We start from the raw sequence: 14,576 nt of genomic DNA, 5'->3' as shown, positions 1-14,576 counted from the left end.
TCTGGGTATTGCTGGACAGCCAACCTGCAGAGAGCCCATCAGGAGTAGGGTCCCTGTGGCCTCTGGCAGTGAGGCAGCTCAATTCGACCTCTGCCACCAAGGCTCACCTGGGCAATGGGCCTGCTGAGATATTGTTTCTTCCTAATTGGTTCCTGACTGGCCCTTGACTCCAATCCTCTCCCCAGGTAGGGATGTCTGTGCCTGTGGGCTCTGTATTTTCTGAACCCAAGTGAAGACAAGCAGATTGAGTGTCTGTGAAGACCCAAAAGCAGAACCCTGGGATGAACACTGTCCTGAAAATTGTCCCTGCTACCATCCTGGGTTAGAATGCACATTGCCTTTGACTTCGTCATCTTCACCCCGTCAATTACCAGCCTCTGGTCTGACTAAGTGAAGATTCAGGACTGATGATTAGCAACGATGATGATGGTGTTGGGAATAACTGAGTGAAGAAGCAAATGTAAATATTTTTAAGTGTAAATATCAAAAGTGTAAATACTCTTGCTTTCTGAGATCCCAAAAGACGCCTTTCCCTGAGTATGGAAGGGCTGATATTCTTTTCTTTTCTAAACTAAAAAATATTTTCAGTTTGCAGAGGTAGACATCATTTTCAGAAAGGCAGCTTTGCCCAGCCTTAAGTGCAGATTAGGGGTTCAGACCCTAGCTCTGACACTTACTATCTGCATGCCCTTGGGCACAGTACTTGCCCTTCTCATGCGGAGTCTCCTCATCTACCGCATGGAGATAATAGCAGCATCGCGGTTGCAAAATCAGGGTAATGGCAGGTCTTAGTTCAGAGGGTCTGCTGGCAGGTGGATGATTTAAATGAGTGACTATTTGTAAATGGCTTAGATCAGTGCCTGGTATTTGATAAAAGCACGTTCCCAGTGAAGTAGCATGGTCTTCTTTCTTTTGGCTTGTCAATGAGGTTCTCCTTCTCTGAAAGGGTTGTGTTCAGGGGTAGCTGAGAGATTTTCTGGAGCCTCAAAAAACAACCAACCCCATGCTCTTGGCTTTCTGGTTGTTCATGCAGAGGCTGCCTGAAACGCTATGCGGGGTCTATGTTTCTTTTGCACCTTTGATAAATCCTTACTTGAACATTTTAGTCTTTTCTCAACCTGGCTTCACGGCTTGATCCAAAAGGCATTAAGGAGGGGAAGAGCCTCCTTGACTGCCAGCCACTTGGCAGGGCCCTGGGAACCAGAGCTCTCACCGGAAGGTGAAAGTCCCAGGGGTACGGAAGGGGCGCTGTTCCTTTCCACATTTTTAAAGCATGAAGGTGCTTGCTCTACCAGGCTCCAGATAATTTTCCATTTTCCCAACCTATTCACAAAATTCCCCACCAGTTTCTATTTTGAGTTTCTATATTCACAAAATTCCCCACCATGTTCTCGGCTTTAACTAATCACCAGGAACCTCGGTTTTTGTCTTCTGAAAACCTCCAGGAACTTCAAAAGCCACCCACAGAATACAAATAAAGCCAGAGGTTTAAGATATCCTGGAAACGAAATTCTTAGGTAGAAAGGCAGTTTATGGAGTCCATAAATATTTAGTAGTTACAGCAGCAAAAACTAACATGATTTTGAAGAGCAAGGAGCAGAGGCTCAAGGTGGGAGAGGAGAGAGGGGAGTATAGTTTTTTTTTTTTTTTTTGTAGTTGTTCAGTTTAGTTTGAAGATTTTGAAAAAAACGAACACACAGGCACCCAACAAACTCGTTGTCTCTGATTGTCATGAGTCACCCGTTCATTGTGAATGCAGGTTATTAATTTGGGGGGTTATAAGGCTGAATCACTATTTTTGTTCTTTTCATACAGGGAACTTAAAGCACTTAACCATAAAAAGAGGCTTTTAAGTGAATAGCTTGTGCCCAAGGGATAGCATTAAAAATTCAAAAAGGAAACTTCGTTTGATATGCCCAAGTAAATGGGAAACTGTCTTGGGCCTCGTTTCCGTCGATTCTTCTTCTGGGATTTTGATCCCTTTGAAAGCCACAGGTGGAGAGAGCTCCTTCCGGGGTCCAGGCCCGCTCTGCCTCCGACGGCAGAGCAGAGCGGCTTTTCCAGGCCTCCAGTGTGCGCGGCGCTAACCGTCGGACCCAGCGTCCAGTGGAGTATCGCAGATTCCGCGTGATCCCCTCGAAACAATGTGGACCTCGCCGCTCATTCTGGCGTCGGGTGACACCCGAGAGTCCCCGTCTGACGTTAGCATCATCTCTTCCAGCCCGGGCTGAAGGCGTCCCCTGCGGACTCGTCGCGGCCTGGGCTCCCCGCGGGGACGCAACTCCCGTGCCTCTAGCCTGCTTGGCCCGGGGCGTGCACCGCCGGGGAAGAGGCCAGGACTGGGTCGCCGGGCTGTGCTATCCGCAGACCGAAGCCGCGGCTCGGGCTCCGGAGGAGATTCGCTGGGCGACCACCCAAGGCATCTCCCTCCGTGCGCGGTCTCCCTAAATGGACCAGCCCTATCTTTACAAGAAAAAGGATTTTTAAAAAAGAAAGAAAGACAGAAAATAAAAAAAGAAAGGCGAGCGCAGCTGAGACGGTATCGGCTGCGTTTCTTCCCACACTCGCCAGTGTCACACCCATGAATCACCTCCAGACGGGGCGGCAGCTTCCCTAATTAGCCTGGAGACGCTCAGGACCCACACGGTTACAAAACAACAATAACAAACTTTTACTTTTATTCAAATGCACACTTCCTTCCCCCGGCGCCCACGCCTGCCGCAGGCCACCGACTTCGAGGGCGGATCCGGAGGTGACCTGGAGTCCCGGGTCCCTCTCCCCGGCGCGCGCGGGCGCCCTGGGCCCGTCCCGGACTGACTTGCCGCCCGCTCGGGGTCTCCGGTGCCCCCCGGCCCTCCCGGAGCCCCGACAGCGCCGCTGCGCGGACAGGCCGAGGCGGATTGGGAGCGGCGCCGGCTTGGGAGGGAGCGCTGGGCAGCCGGGTCCGCACCCCGATCGCCCTCCCCGCACCCCGATCGCCCTCCCGCCTCCCGCGGGGCGGCCAAGGCCCAGGCCGCCGCCTGCACCCGCAGCCCCGAGGTCTCGGCCCCATTCCGCCGGGCCAGCTGCGGAGGTGGCGTTGGGAGCTGCGCGCCGCGGGGGAGGTGCGCGCGGCGGCCGGCGAGTGGAGCTGAGCGGCGTCCGCCCCCGCCGAGCCGAGCGGAGCCGAGCCGAGCCGGCGCGCCTGCAGCTGGTAGCTGGGAGCGCGCCGGGCGCAGGGCCGGGCCGGCCGCGGGAGGGTAGTGTCAGCGCCGGTGTCCCGCTCTCTGGCCGCAGACCCGGGCTGTCTGGAGGCCGCGCGGCCACCTGCTGCGTCGCCGCGGCTTCGGGCGGGGGCCAGAGGCGCACAGCGGCGGGAGCAGCCCCGGCTCGCCGCACCCAGCGGAAGGTGCCCTTCTCTGCGCGTCTCGCCGAGCCCGGGCCACGCTCCTGTGCCAGGTACCTCGAGGGGTTTGAAATCGCTTGGCCCAAGGCAGGCGTGGGTCGACGAGGGGGCGGGCGCGGGGGCACCGGGCGGAGGTGTCGCGGGCCGGGGCTAGGGGGTCGAGGGCAGAGGCCGTGAAGCCAGGGGCCCCTCGGACCGGGAGAGGCGCCACCCCCGCCGCTGAAGCCCTGGGCAGCTCCTGGGGCCGAGGGGGAGCCGGACGCGCTCGTGCAAGTGCCCAAAGTTTCCCTTTGCTCACTTTGCTGGACCCAACTTTCCATTGTGAGGCAAAACCAGCAGTTCACGCGCCAGGAAAATGAAAGAGGAGGGAGAGAAGGTCCTGCTAGGTTGAAATTGTTAGCATACGAGGTCTTTTTATGCCCACTGTCTCCACACGCCGTTGCAGGGGAAAGGAGTGGACACATTCACGAACTGCCTTATGCTTTAGGTGATGGTTTATTTAACAGGTTTTAGGCTTTGATTACATGCCACCCGGGAGGGATTCTGGAGTTGATCTAAGAAGTGTTCACATTTTTAATCAACAAATATTTGTTGAACAGAAGCTTCATCACAGGCAAAGCTTTGGCATGAAGTTCACATGTGATCAGAGCATAATAGTCGCTTGCTTTTGAAATGCAAGTCAGAAGCAGTGCCGCTGTGTGAATTTGACTCCGTGTAGGTGCAAGCCGCCTGCAGGCTGATATCAGGTCCTCCTGACAGTTTTGGGCCAGGAAATCCAAGTGGAAGACAGGCAGCTGTGTCACCCTTTTAGAGCCAGCTCACACCTTCCCAAACTGGTCTTAAAGTATCCTACTAGGTTATTGGAGCCTACAGGCTTCCTTCATTTGCATATACCATAGACTAGAATCTGTGTAGACCCCTGGTATTTTCCCTGGAGATCGGTCCCACGGGCGCACACCTGGAATAATGGAGCACTGTGGTCATCCTAAGAACCTATTGGGGTTATAAAATTGTGAGGAGAAAGATATCTAGAGACAGTGTCGTGTGGTGACATCAGGCGTCCCTGCTTTGGAGCTGGTGGAGAAGGTTGAGCTGGGCTGGTTTCTGGGCTCTGCCCCCATGCTGTGGCATCTTGGAGTCTGAGGCAAGAGGAAAAATCAGGAACACTGATCCTGTCTTTATTTAAAAGTGTGAGATTTTGTACATTACGGATTTTTGTATTTGTTTTGATGTTTTAAAATATTGTAATAAGGCATTTATCTGACTGCATTTTTGGTACTGCCTTCAATTTTGTGCCTGTAGTGAGTACCTGGCTTGCCTGACTCTAATTCTGGACCTCCTCCGCGAGTCAAGTTCTTACTCTCTAAGCATCTATTTCCTCACTTATAAAATAAAGTGTACCATCCATGGATGCTGTGCAGCTCAGCTACTGCATAGGATCAGGCATGTGGGGCTCACTAATGGGTGGCTGTCCTACTGGGATCACTGCTCTGCTTGGCCCTCTTGGGCTAGTTAAGATGAATCTTGGCCGGGGCGCGATGGCTCACACTTGTAATCCCAGCACTTTGGGAGGCCGAGGCAGGTGGATTGCCTGAGGTCAGGAGTTGGTGACCAGTCTGGCCAACGTGGTGAAGCCCCGACTCTACTAAAAATACAAAAAAATTTAGCCAGATGTGGTGGCGCGCGCCTGTAATCCCAGCTACTCGGGGGGCTGGGGCAGGGGAATTGCTTGAACCAGGGAGGTGGAGATTGCAGTGAGCTGAGATTGCACCACTGCACTCCAGCCTGGGCGGCAGAGCGAGACAGTCTCAAAAAAAAAAGATGAATCTTGACCAATCTCAGTGCACCATTCAGGGAAATGAGAGCAGTGATAGTGCTATGGTTTGAATGTTTGTGTCCCCCCAAAAATTCATATATGGATTCCTAACTTCAAGGTGATGGTATTAAGAGATGAGGCCTTTGGGAAGTGATAGGTCATGAATGGGCTTGGTACCCTTATAAAAGAAGCGCAAGGAGCTTGCTCCTCCCTTCCACTATGTGAGAACACCGCGAGGAGGCGCCTTCTATGAGGAACTGGCCCCCACCGGACACCCAACCTGCCAGTGCCTTGATCTTGGACTTGCAACCTCCGGAACTGCGAGGAATAAATGTCTGTTGTCTATGAGCTGCCCGGTTTATGGTATTTTGTTATAGCAGCTGAAATGGACTCAGCTGGCCAGCCCTCTGGGATGCTCTCAGTTAAATGAGAGAATAGATGTGAAGGTACCAGGCTTCCAGGAGGGCGGGTTTTCTGTGATGTCCTGGTGGGCCTGGATTTGACTTAGCTACCTTGCAGCCACTGGCTCTTCCCCTGCAGGCTGGCCCCGTGCCTTGTCGTGCAGTTGCTTGTTGTGCACATAAATACTGCTTGTGTTGCAGGTGGACTCTCTGGGTGGAAACCTGCCCAGGGTGTATTGTGGAAGGGTGCAAAATTTTGTGTAAGTGAGCTTGATTTTGCTGTCCCTAGTCAAGTCCCTTGGTTCCCTTTTTGGTATACTCAGTTCCCAGTGCATGGTTCTGTTTTTCTAGAGCCTAATTCAATGGTATTATTTCAGTCAGTATTTAGCTTAAAGGTAGCTTTGTCCCTGGAGAGTCAGTCTCCCAGTCTCTCCAAGTTACTCCTCGGGGACTCCTTTTCGCTACAAATCACCCCTGGGCACCAGGAGAGGGTTGTAGTCCCATCAGAGCTTGAGGGGAGTGGCCCTGACTGGTCATCTGGTCCTCTTGTGGTGCCCCAGTGAGTCCCTTTCCCCTCCACACAGAGCCTCCAGCTCACATTTCCATCGTTGTCCAGCTGGTGTCCCCAGGGTGAGCCACAGCGGGGACCTGGCTCTTGCATTGGCCCAGAGGTCCCCATGCTCTGAGGTCTCTTCTGGGCCCCTATTGGGCACCTGGGAGCCCGCCCAGGTTGTGCGGAGCCGTGCTAGGCCTCCATTTCTACTGTTCTGAGCTCGGCCTTCCCAGAGTTCCCACGGGAGCAGGACAAGAGCACCCCCTCAGCCCCACTCCTGCCCCTCCAGGCGGGGTGCACAGCGGTAGGTGCTTAGTGCCTGGGTTCATGTCCTGGACCCAGAGGGCATTTTTCTACCTGTGGGGCAGGGCTGTTTCTTAGGTTCTGTCTTCCGTCCTCTGCACATCATGGCTTTGGGGAGAGCTCTGGGCTCCAGCTTCCAGGCTTTGCCCTTGATACATAAAAGGAAGTTTAAAATATCTCTGTATTCACCACTATCCTGGGTAAAGTCTGCTAGGCCTTTTTATTACCTGAAAAAGACTGGGAGAGCTGTCGGGCCTGCTGGAGACTTCAGTCAGGACTGGGAGAAGGCAAGGAAGGAGTAGCTGGCAGCGGCGTTGGGGGGATCGAATGGCTTTCTGTGTACGCAGCCCGGCCCACTGTCATGGGGATGGGCGTCCTCCAAACCACCGTTCCTATTTATGCTGTTGCTGCTTCATCATCAGAGCAACCCCTCATGTGCTTGGCACTCACTGCAAACCGGAAAGGTCCAAGTCATAATTGCTGCTTCTGGTGAATAAGATGAGCCCTTGTCAAGCCTGCGCCTGCAAGCCCGAGCCCTGGATTTAGTTCACACTCAGTTCACACTGGATTTGGAAGGGGAGGTAATCAGGGGAAGCTTCTTGGAGGAGGTGGGACTTAAAGTAACAACTTGGCCACACGGATGTCAGATGCAAGAAAACCACCTTTGAAAGGGAGACAGGCCGGCCCGGCCTGGTGTTCACAGGCCCACCTGTGGCTTGACACTGGCTGGTGTCGCACTGATCTCTTCCGTTGTCTAGATACCTGCAAACACTGGTACTGCTGGTGTCACCTGTGGGTAGGACAACACAGACAGCCAGCGTTCAAAATCCTTTTGTTTTCCCCAAACTGAATGGAAATCAGGAGAATTCTCATCAACTAATGCTCTTTCTAGGTCTCTGTGTCTGGAAAATAATTTCAAACCTTTAGGTCAGATTAAGAGTCCTTAAGACACATTTATGATTTTGACAAATTACCTTGAAGATATTTGTATTGCTTTTAAGCGGGTCTAACCCATAATCCTGAGCCAAGTGGATAATGAACAAGAGATGCTGTTTCTGTCAGTGCCCAATGAATTTAGCAGTGAAATGATGGGAAATGATAAGACAGGCGTGTGATGTAACAGGGCACCCCCTTAGCAGCATCAGCCCCCAGCTTTTCTCAGGCTCAGATACCATTCTGGAGGAGACTGCTGGTAGGAAGGATTCTCAGACATTTTTCTTATGATCTGGGTATCTGTGAAAGGAAATTATGGAAGATTGTTTCGAAAAGTGCAGATGGAAAGGTATTTATTTGCTCAGGCCTCCTCCTGGCTGTGGTGTGTGGGGCTGGTTTTTAACTATGTGTGTAGTTAAAGAACTTCCAGAAATATTTGCCTTAACCTCTGAGATCCATACACCAGTCTCTCCATGGTTTCTGCCCTCAAATTCTCATGTCTGTGGGAAGCACCAGAACCATTAGCTGTGGGGTGTGCAGTTCCTAAGAAACTACTCTCGGAAACACTGCCCCATATGTGGGAGGGGAACATGTCAGGGAGGTTGCCTTCTTTTTAAAGCAGTTGGTCCAGTCAAGGTCAGGGGAGTCAGGCTCTGGTGTCTTCTTCTTTTTTTTTTTTTTTCTTTGAGACAGAGTCTCCCTCTGTCACCCAGTCTGGAGTGCAGTGGCGCGATCTCTGCTCACTGCAACCTCTGCCTCCTGGGTTCAAGGGATTCTCTTGCCTCAGCCTCCTGAGTAGCTGGGATTACAGGTGCCTGTCACCACGCCTTGCAAATTTTTGTATTTTTAGTAGAGACGAGGTTTCTCCTTGTTAGCCAGGCTGGTCTCAAACTCCTGACCTCAAGTGATCCACCCACCATGGCCTCCCAAAGTGCTGGGATTACTGGCATTAGCCACCATGCCCAGCCCAAGCTCTGGTTTCTGCTGTGCCACTTAGAAGTCCTGCAACCTCAGTCACCCCTTAGATGGGGTGGGGGGTGGTAGACACACACACGCACACACACACACACACACACACACACACGAGCATTACATGAGGTGCTGTTTGACAAACATAGAAAATGCTCCATAAATTATTTATAGATACTACTCTCTTATTGTCTTTCTCGTAAGAAGGTGAAAGGGCATTTGTTATAACTACCAGTTAGGACCCCCACTAGTAATGTTCCCTAAAGCAATAAAGGGTCCTTCCACATCTGAGATCTGATGGCCTTTAAGGAAAATGAGCTGCCATACACAGTGCTCCTGAGCACAGCTGCCGGTGGACGCTCTCATGTGGGGAACAACCTTGATGCGATTTAGAACACACAGGGAGAAGCGCGGGGATGGAAGAGGGGTAGGTGACACAGGACAGGGGTGGGACAGAGATGGGGTAGGTGATATAGGTAGGATAGGGTGGGGTCAGAGATGCAGTAGGGGACACAGGACAGAGGGTGGGGACAGGGATGGGGTAGGGGACACGGGACAGAGGGTTGGGACAGAGATGGGGTAGGGGACACGGGACAGAGGGTGGGGACGGGGATGGGGTAGGGGACACGGGACAGAGGGTGGGGACGGGGATGGGGTAGGGGACACAGGACAGAGGGTGGGGATGGGGTAGGGGACACAGGACAGAGGGTGGGGAAAGAGATGGGGTAGGAGACACAGGACAGAGGGTGGGGAAAGAGATGGGGTAGGAGACACAGGACAGAGGGTGGGGACGGGGATGGGGTAGGGGACACGGTGCAGGGGGTGGGGACGGAGATGCGGTAGCTGGAAAGCATCCGTGTGTCCCATCTTGCTCTGCAGCATCCGCCTTCCCCACTAATGTGTGAGGAGAAGGACCTGACTTGAAGCACTTGCCGGGGGGCCACGGATGGGAGGTGCCCTGGGCCAAGACACATGCCCCGTCCTGTTGGAGAGACACAGGGATGGTTCTGCCCTGCCACGTCTGGGCTCACTACTGAGTGTGTTGAACAGCCTTGGATTCAGAGGACCAGAATTGGGTCACCAGTGGGGAAGCGAATTTTGAGGGAATATCAGGTTCATCTGGGTAACTGGTCCCGTGCATACGAATGTATCGTGGTATCGAGCACCTTTTCCATGTCGAATGTATTGTGAGTCTTTGCTGCCCAGCTGCCTGGGGTCCATGTGGTGCTTCATGAGTACTAGGTGTCTTAGAGCTCGCATCTCCTCCTCTGTTTGATACACACCTGCTCTACTTACTATTTATCTCTACTTGACATATCCTGTGAGATTCACCCATTGCGTTTGTTGTTTTTTTCTTCAGAATTGAATGTTCCCAAACGATTTAACAAATGCCCCTTATGGAAGACACTAAACTCGTCCCTGAGAATGGGTTTTGAGATTAGGCATATTTTTTTGAAGCCATCGTCCCATCTAGTTGGGGGAGCCTGCCATGCCTGGGGCATTCTGGGACCAGGTGTGGGTCTGTAGAAGTTCGCGAAGCTTTGCTTACACTCACTTCAGATCCACAGACACCGAACTGTGTGCTCAGGGATGGTTTCTTCCCCTGGCTCCTCAGGACAGACGTGACCAGGGAGGCGGCTCACCTGTCCCACTGTAGATGCTGCTTGGAGGCTGGGGCATACTGGGCTGCTCTCTGAGCTCTTGGTCTGATTACAACTCCGCGACTACATGCAAGATCTGCACCAGGCAGGTAAGGGAGCAGGTGCAGTGGGCAGAGGGGCCATACCAGGTCCAAGGACTTCGGCACAGACCGTGGCTCTTGGGTTCTCTCCCTTCTGTGCCGGCGGCATGGGAAATACCGCAAGTGTTCTGAAGCCCCATCTCCCCTCTTCGCCTGCTTTCTAACCTGGGTTGAACACCTCTCTCCTGGCTCCAGAGTTTCTGTGATCTTGCTTTAATACCTTAATTATTGACCTTTCTTCCCCAAGGAGGGGTACTAAGAACTTTTATGTGGATCTTTTCTGCATGGAAGATTTGTGACTTTGAATCTGCAGCACTAGTTTGGCCAGTGGAGCTGAGGAGGGAGAAGAAATGGGGTGTTTTCAGGGGTCAGACCCACTCCCTTGAGGTCTGAGTTACAAGACCCACTCCTTTGAGGTCTGAGTCAAATGGCCACATCTCTCCATGGGGCTGGGTGATTCAGTCTCTGAGCTGTGTTCATTTCTACAGGAACCGAATTCCATGTGGTTTTGGACGGTTGCTGGGTGTCAGCTACAAGCTCCATTGGAAATCACATTCTGAAATTGTCATGTGTTAGTGCTTCCAGTATGCTCTCTGGTTGAAAATGGCATTTTTATAGACAAATACAACCATTTTGAAGGTTTGAGTCACTCGCTTTGTAAGGCTCGGCCAGTGTTATCTTGTTCTCTTCACAGCCTTTGTGAGCCAAAACAGGTCTTTGAGTTGAGGTGTGCTGGTGCGGGGGGCTTCTCTGGTACCGTATTCTAGAACAGAAATGACTGAGTGAATTTTGTGGGCCCGTGTCAGCCTCTCGAGTAGCTGGACCCTCGGTAGGGGAGGAAGCCCTGTAGACTGGACATGGCCAGGCCAGCCAGCAGAGAGGGCCCAGCAATTAGCACGGAGAAGGCTGGTCAGCTGTCTGGGGCTCTGAACAGACTTGAGATTTCCCTCACCTCAGTCAGGCTGCTCTTTGGCCACAGTGTTATGTGGCTTGAGGCCGGGTGCTGCAGTAACTGTCTCTACCGTCAAGCCTGGGGGCGGAACAGGAGAGGATCTCTGAAAACATTTGGGGCAGAGCCTTCTGAACTTCTGTCTGTGCTATACTGACTCTACATACAAACGTATATGCGCTAATGCACATACTTACCCCAAAGAGGGTGATGTCTGTATTTTCTGAGCTGCCTTTTTTTTTTTTTTTTTTTTTTTTTGAGAAAGAGTCTTGCTTTGTCTCCCAGGCTGGAATGCAGTGGCGCCATTTCTGATCACTGCAACCTCCACCTCCCGGGTTCAAGAGATTCTTCTGCATCAGCCTCTCGAGTAGCTGGGATTACAGGCACGCACCACCATGACTGGCTAATTTTTTTTTTTTTTTTGTATTTTTAGCAGAGGCAGGGTTTCACCAAGTTGGCCAGGCTGGTCTTGAACTCCTGACCACAAGTGATCCACCTGCCTCAGCCTCTCAAAATGCTAGGATTACAGGCATGAGCCACTGCACCTGGCCATGAGCTACCTTTTCAAAATGAATGGTACAAGTTGAGCCTCTTTTCCACACTACTAGATTATTAGATATTCTTCATTTGCATCCATTCTCAGGGCTGCAAGAAATTCCCTTGCAGGGGTAGGTTCCAGTCTTCGAGCTTCTCTGGGATGGATGTTTAATTAAGTCATTTTCAACCATTTGCCAGTTAGTAACACGACGATACACATCCTTGTCCGTTTGTCATTTAAAATTGTGATGTTTTGTGCATCATGGGTTTTTGTATTTTTTGCGCGTTTGTCTGATCAGTGCCTTTGCGTACCGTCTCCTAAGTAGATTTCCTGTGTATATACCAGACTCCTTCTTTGATATGTCCTGCCTGAAATAATTTTTTCACACCGAGTTTTTTTTTTTTTTTCCCAAGAGATGAGTCTTTACCAAGATTTCCTGAATCTTGGTTGGCAGCATCTGTGTTACTCAGGATTCACTCTCATTTGCTGAGGCGGAAGAGGATTTTGTGCAGGGAATTCAGGACCCACAGAATTGTTGCAAGCTTGGGCCCTGGCCGCATGTGCAGGAACCACCGCAGAGTGACACTGCAGAGCTGGCCTGCCGGTAACTCCTGCCTCCAGCATGGCCAGGGAGTCATTGGTGGCTTCAGGCCTCACACCTCCCACCGTCCACCCGCACCAGGGAGAGTCCCACCTGCTGCTCTGCATTAGTGGAGCCGTGGAGGAGGCTCTGTGACCTCCGCCTCCGTCCACAGGGGAAACCAGATACATCCATAGTGGGGCCTCTTGACATGAGCCCTGAAGCCTCCCTCCCTGCTGTCTCCTGGAAGTCAGATTGGATGCTTCCTAGCCTGACTTTCAAAGCAGGTGGAGAAATGAGGGGAAGCCACATGAAAATAGTTCCTGCAGATTTACCTTGCATACAAACCAAGTACTTAGAAACGAATCCCTGGAGGCCCGCCCTAGCTGAGAGGTTGGGTGGGTTGCGAGGGGCTGTCTGGTGAGTCTATCTGGACATTGGAGAATCTTTGCTCTCTCTGCCCCTTTCCCGGTCGTGTTGAGTCAATGCCGAGCAACCCTTCGCTGCAGGTGTGGGAAGGAGGCAGGAATTAACCCACTGCTAAGTTAATAGGCAATGTTTTTTCATGAGTCATAATTGATTCGCATTCAGTTTATGAACATTTCTCTTTGCCTCTTCAAACAGGCCTTTGTGCATAATTACTGTGAATTCAGGTGTCTGTAGAGTTCCAAGCTGCCCCTCTGAGTGGATCATTGTATTTTCTGTGTTCAGAGAGAACATTGCTGAGGAAGGGTTCCAGGAGACACGTTGTCTTTAGCGACGCCAAGTGCAGCTGGGGGCCTGCAAGGGTTGGAGACCATGGGGGCAGCTACTTGCTTCATGGTGCACGCTCTTGGGAGCCAGCAGTAAGTGTCACCCCTTCAGAGATGGACTGTTTAAAATGGCCTGGTGCTCCCCGCCCTGCAAGCTCCCAAGAGGATGGCGGGAGGGGATAGAAAGAAGGTGCCCAGCCCCCTTTAAGTTGAGGTAGAGTGGACAGCCTTCCCCACTCTAATCCTGGGAGGGTACAGTGGTTCATGCTTCTAGCCCATCCAGGAATTAGGCCTGTCCGGGGAACCCATATTTTCTTTAAAAAGAGAAGATCATACTGATTTCACATGTACCAAATGAGTCACCTTAGGTTTCTATGGCACCTTCTCTTTGTGAATTAAAAATAGGATTTGATTTATATGTAACAGCTGGTTTTCTTCAATTTCGAGGGGTAAGCGTTGATTGTGTATTATGAAGTAAACTGTAATAATTATTTTACCAGCTACAGCGGTTTTTCTTTCCATTCTTCTAACCATATAAAATGAGATCTTAAAAATTGTAAAAAAAATAGTAGCATATAAATACTGGATAATCCAGGCTGCCTAATGCATAACCTCTCCCTCCTGCCCACCCCATATTGTGAATTTAAATAATAAAGTGTGTGTATGTGCGTGTGTGTGTGTGTGCATGTGTATGTTTAGAAGAGAAGTCCATTCCAGCGCAGAGATTTGATGCTGTTTCCACCTGTCGAGCATTGCCCTGCCTTTTGGGTAACTTCACCTTTTTCATCTTATTTAATCCTTGCAGTCACCCTGTGTGTTTTATAAGTAAGAAGACCCAGGTTTAGTAAAGTGAAGTCACTTTGGCAGGATTGCATAGCTGGTGAGCCAGAGCTGTGAGCCCACACCTTTATCCCGCTTCCCTCACGAGGTGCACTCCCCATGAATGCAGCCTTTGTTCCTCTGGGTGAACCCTGATGCCTTGCCCCTCTGCCTGCGTGTGCTGTGTGGTTGTTGGTTTCAGTACTGTTGTGGCTATTCAGCTGACACACAGGGGCTGCCATGATTGCTTCACCTCTCACTGTTTTTATCCCCACTTTACAGAAGAGCAAAATGAGGCACAGACAAGTTATGCAGGGATTTGAACCCAGGGTCCTTTCCTTGTCACCTTGTTTTTAACCTGTCTGGAGCCGAGAACTTGGAAACAGTGTCAGGAAGTGTCCTGGTAACCCACCCAGGGTTTCACTTAATGCAAGTGAACACTCTTGGGCAAGTTCCTCCTCCAAGTGTGCACAGGGCCTGGGGCTGAGCCTAGGCAAGGGAGGGGCCCTTCATTCCCTGGTCAGCTCCTTCCTCCTCCTTGAAGTCCCACCTGGGACTGGACCCTGGCTGGAGTCCAGCCAAGAGCCTCTTCCTTCCCTCCTCCTTCCCTCCTGCCTCTCCCCAGCCCCTACTGGCAGCAGCTTCCACAGGAGAGAAGGGGAAGGAAAGGGACAGGCTGAGAGCTGGGTCGTCCTGGACCACACCCTGGCGGGACCCCATGCTATTTAGGTGGCCTCAGGTGCAGCCTTGGGCTGACTTTCCTCCTCTGCACTCTGTGAGGTTGTGGCACCTGCCTCCTAAGGCTGTAGGGAGAAGGAAAGGCAAGCATTTGTGTGG

General features: G+C 51.7%; 1 protein-coding gene across 3 annotated transcripts in view; it reads left to right on the top strand.

The window, feature by feature from the left end:
* The first annotated feature begins 2,763 nt into the window (after window positions 1-2,763).
* The window catches only part of KIAA1211L (KIAA1211 like), a 141,692-nt gene continuing 129,879 nt past the window's right edge, over window positions 2,764-14,576 (top strand). Inside the window, exon 1 of one of the 3 annotated variants that reach the window (XM_030827228.1) lies at window positions 2,764-3,438. The gene's annotated coding sequence lies outside the window, so the exon portion shown is untranslated. The remainder of the gene's footprint in view (window positions 3,439-14,576) is intronic. The other 2 variants (XM_030827229.1, XM_030827230.1) reach the window with 2 other exon arrangements.

Source organism: Nomascus leucogenys, chromosome 14, assembly GCF_006542625.1.
Source record: "Nomascus leucogenys isolate Asia chromosome 14, Asia_NLE_v1, whole genome shotgun sequence".
Taxonomy (NCBI): domain Eukaryota; kingdom Metazoa; phylum Chordata; class Mammalia; order Primates; family Hylobatidae; genus Nomascus; species Nomascus leucogenys.
Note: the sequence above shows the minus strand (reverse complement) of the source record. Positions and strands in the feature narration are given on the sequence as shown.